The 4,377-nt window shown below is 53.7% G+C and overlaps 1 pseudogene; it reads left to right on the top strand.

Annotated features, from left to right (window-relative positions):
- Nucleotides 1–4,377, top strand: part of LOC112069510 (tetraspanin-17-like) — a 44,037-nt pseudogene that overhangs the window by 25,648 nt on the left and 14,012 nt on the right.

Raw genomic sequence — 4,377 nt, 5'->3', positions numbered from 1 at the left:
ATAGGTTCTAACAGGATCTGCTTCTCCTAGGAAATTTTGTGCTTGCTGTTTCGGAGTTTTAGCTGGGTTTCTGTACAGGCAGTCTATTACAGTCTAAATTATCGAATAAATAAGCCTAGCCTACAAAGCATTACAAACAGCAGCAGTTTCCACAATTGTATTGGGCATTGGCAATTACGCATCTGATCTGTCATTCTCCAGCTAATTAATGACATAATTGACACCATTTGGAATGCTTAACCGGTAATGAGGTTCGAATTACCACCTTCGAACACATCATAGAACAACTTTCTACTACTGACCTTCAGTTTATTGGATTGGACAGAAAGAGAGAGGGGGGGGGTGTAGAGAGAGGGAGGGACAGAGAGGGGGGGGGTGTAGAGTTTAGAGGAAGGAAGGACGAGGGGGGTGTAGATAGAGGGAGGGAAGGAAGGAGAAGGGAGGGGGGGTGTAGATAGAGGGAGGAGGGAAGGGAGACGGGGGGGTTAGAGAGAGGGAGGGAAGGAGAGGGGGGTGAGATAAGAGGGAGGGAGGGAGAGGGGGGGAGTAGGGAGGGAAGGGCAAAGGAGAGAGGAGGGGGGTTAGATAGAGGGAGGGAGGAGACGGGGGCGTTAGAGAAGGGAGGAAGGGAGAGGGGGGGTGTAGATAGAGGGAGGCGAAGGGAGGGGGGGTGAGAGAGAGGGTGGGAGAGGAGGGGGGTGTAGATTAGAGGGAGGGAAGGGAAGAAGGGGGGGTGTAGAGAGAGGGTGGGAGAGAGAGGGGGTGTTGATAGAGGGAGGAGGGGAGAGGGGGGGGTAGTAGGCAGAGGAGGGAGGGGGAGAGGGGGGTTAGAGAGAGGGAGGGAAGGGGAGAGGGGTGTAAGAGAGGGTGGGAAAGAGAGAAGGGTGAGAGAGAGGGGTGGTGAGGGAGAGGGAGGGGAGAGAAGGGGTAGAGAGAAGGAGGAAGGGAGAGGGGGGTGTAGGAGGAGAGAGGGGGGTTAGAGAGAGGGCAAAAGAAATAGAAGCGAGAGAGGGGTGTAAGAGAGAGGGGTGGGGAGGGAGAGAGGGGTGTAGAGAGAGGGGGGAGGAGAGAGGGGGTAGTAGAGAGGCGGGTAGTAGGGGGGTGTATGGGAGGGAGAGGAGGGGAGAGAGAGAGGGGGTGCTAAGAGAAAGGAGGGAACGGCGAGGGGGGGGTGTAGGAGAGAGAGGGGGGGTAGAAGAGGGAGAAGAGAGAGAGAGGGGGGTGTAGATTAGATGGAGGGAAAGGGAGAGGTGGGGGGTGTAGAGAGAATGGTGGGGAAGAGAGGGGGTGTATGAGAGAAGAGGAGAGAGGGGGGGGTGTAGAGAGAGGGAGAAGAGAGAGAGAGAGAGAGAGAGAGGGGTGTCAGATGATGGAGGGAAGGGAGAGGGGGGGTGCTAGAGAGAGGGTGGGGAGAGGAAGAAACCTAGAGAGGAACCAGGCTCTGAGGGGTGGTCAGTCCTCTTCTGGCTGTGCCGAGTGGAGATTAAAACAGAACATGGCCAAGATGTTCAAACGTTCGTAGATGACCAGCAGGGTAAAATAATAATAATTGCAGCGGTTGTAGAGGGTGCAACAGGTCAGCACCTCAGGAGTAAATGTCAGTTGGCTTTTCATAGCCGATCATTCAGAGTTAGAGACAGCAGGTGCGGTAGAGAGAGAGAYTCGAAAACAGCAGGTCCGGGACAAGGTAGCACGTCCGGTGAACAGGTCAGGGTTCCATAGCCGCAGGCAGAACAGTTGAAACTGGAGCAGCAGCACGACCAGGTGGACTGGGGACAGCAAGGAGTCGTCAGGACAGGTAGTCCTGAGGCCTGGTCCTAGGGCTCAGGTCCCCCCAAAAAAGAGTGAGAGAGAACGAGAGAGAAAGAGAGGGAGCATACTTAAATTCACACAAGACACCGGATAAGACAGGAGAAATACTCCAGAAATAACCGACTGACCCTTGCCCTCTGACACAAACTATTGCAGCATAAATTCGGGGGAAAGAGAAAGGATGTCTTCAGGGGAGAATGTGAATTGGGCTGCTAGAGACTGAGTGAGAGAGGAAGTCACCTGAAGTTGACCAGTACCCAGCCACAGGGTGTTAGAGGGGGAAGCAGGGTGTTAGAGGGGGAAGCAGGGTGTTAGAGGGGGAAGCAGGGTGTTAGAGGGGGAAGCAGGGTGTTGCAGGGTGTTAGAAGGGGGAAGCAGGGTGTTGCAGGGTGTTAGAAGGGGGAAGCAGGGTGTTAGCAGGGTGTTAGCAGGGTGTGAGGGGAAGCAGGGGGAGGGCTGTCTGTCTGTGTTTATTGTCCTGGAAGGGAAAGGCAGTGGAATGCCTTTCTTACAGAACTATCACCGCCATTTCTTATTTTCTTACTTTTGGGGTCTTACGCTTTCAGTGGTCAAAAAACATGTCTATACATCTGTAATAACACCGTGGTCCTCCTGTCCCCAGGGGTGCTGTCACAACATGGCTTCCATAACAGACTGGGGGTTAGGGTGTGTCTGTCGTATACACTGCAATAAACCCGTGGTCCTCCTGTCTCCAGGGGGTGCTGTACCAACATGGCGTCCATAAAAGACCTGGGAGGTTAGGGTGTGTCTGTCTATAATCTGTAAAACACCGTTGGTCCTCCGCCTCCAAGGGGTGCTTGTCCAACAGTGGCGTCCATCACGACCTGGGAGGTTTTAAGCCCCCCCGTTTTGCCTGTCTGTCTATACATCTGTAATAACACTTGTTCTCCTGTCCTCAGGGCGGGTGCTGTCCAACATGGGCGTCGCATAACAGACTGGGAGGCTTCGCCCCGGTGGCTGTTTCATCGTAGTGGGAGGAGTCATGTGTATCTGGGATTTCGCTGGCTGCACGGAGCACTACGGGGAACCTCGTTGCTCCCCAAAAAAATTTTTGTGAGTTTTAATTATAATATGTTTCATTCTCTGTAGAGGTTCAACTCTTTCTTTCTCAATAGTTCTAACTTAGTTGAATTCTCTGTGGGGTGTAATAATGTGTTGCCTTGGACGATAACATATTGCACTTGTGTGGTTATTTCTACTTCTGCTCTGCGTATCCACACCTCTTTGGGTTTGCAGTTCAGATATCTTGAACCTTGTAGCGTCTTCATTTAGGTATTACTTTAGAGGAGGAAGAGGAGAGGGAGGGACATGCTAGTTTGATTCCAAATAACTTGTCTTCGGGCAAGTTGATGGGCTCCATGGCTGGCCAGCCCTACAGAAGAGGGAAAGGGAAGTGGATGGGTCCGGTGCCTGGCAGCGCTTACGAAGAGGGACAAGGGAAGTGATGGTCCTGGCTGGCCAGCCTACAAGCAGGAGGAAAGGGAAGTGATGGCTCCTGGCTGGATCTACAGATAACAGAGCTGATGTGGCTTTTTGGTCTGTGAGAGACTTTATGACCCTCTATGCATTAACGTAACCTGTGTTTCCTCAACTTTTACAGTAAATGGATGAAACACAGAGGCCTGGGGCATCTCAACGCTGCTTCAGTCAGTCATGTCAGTCAGTCAGTAGGCTGGGGCATCTCAACGCTGCTCCGCTTCAGTCAGTCAGTCAGTCAGTCAGGCCTGGGGCATCTCAACGCTGCTTCCAGGTCAGTCAGTGGCCTGGGGCATCTCAACCTGCTTCCAGTCAGTCAGCTCAGTGGCCTGGGGCATCTCAACGCTGCTTCCAGTCAGCAGATCAGGCCTGGGCATCTCAAACGCTGCTTCCAGTCAGTCAGTTAGGCCTGGGGCATCTCAACGCTGCTTCCAGTCAGCCAGTCGGCCTGGGCATCTCAACGCTGCTTCCAGTCAGTCAGTCAGGCCTGGGGCATCTCAACGCTGCTTCTAGTCAGTCAGTCAGGCTGGGGCATCTCAACGCTGCTTCAGTCAGTCAGTTAGGCCTGGGCGCATCTCAACGCTGCTTCTAGTCAGTCAGTTAGGCCTGGGGCATCTCAACGCTGTTCCAGTCAGTCAGTCAGTTTAGGCCTGGGGCATCTCAACGCTGCTTCCAGTCAGTCAGTTCAGGCCTGGGGCATCTCAACGCTGCTTCCAGTCAGTCAGTAGCTGGGGCATCTCAACGCTGCTTCCAGCAGTCAGTCAGGCCTGGGGCATCTCAACGCTGCTTCCAGTCAGTCAGTCAGGCCTGGGGCATCTCAACGATGCTTCCAGTCAGTCAGTCAGGCCTGGGGCATCTCAACGCTGCTTCCAGTCAGTCAGTAGGCCTGGGGCATCTCAACGCTGCTTCTAGTCAGTCAGTCAGGCCTGGGGCATCTCAACCGCTGCTTCAGTCAGTCAGTCAGGCCTGGGGCATCTCAACGCTGCTCCAGTCAAGTCAGTCAGGCTGGGGCATCTCACGCTGCCCTTGGGTCAGCCAGTCAGTCAGTCTACAAATGTACTATTTCCG

This window comes from Salvelinus sp. IW2-2015, unplaced genomic scaffold (genome assembly GCF_002910315.2).
Source record: "Salvelinus sp. IW2-2015 unplaced genomic scaffold, ASM291031v2 Un_scaffold1036, whole genome shotgun sequence".
Lineage (NCBI taxonomy): Eukaryota > Metazoa > Chordata > Actinopteri > Salmoniformes > Salmonidae > Salvelinus > Salvelinus sp. IW2-2015.
The sequence above is the reverse complement of the archived record's forward strand: the minus strand, read 5'-3'. Positions and strand labels throughout refer to the sequence as shown.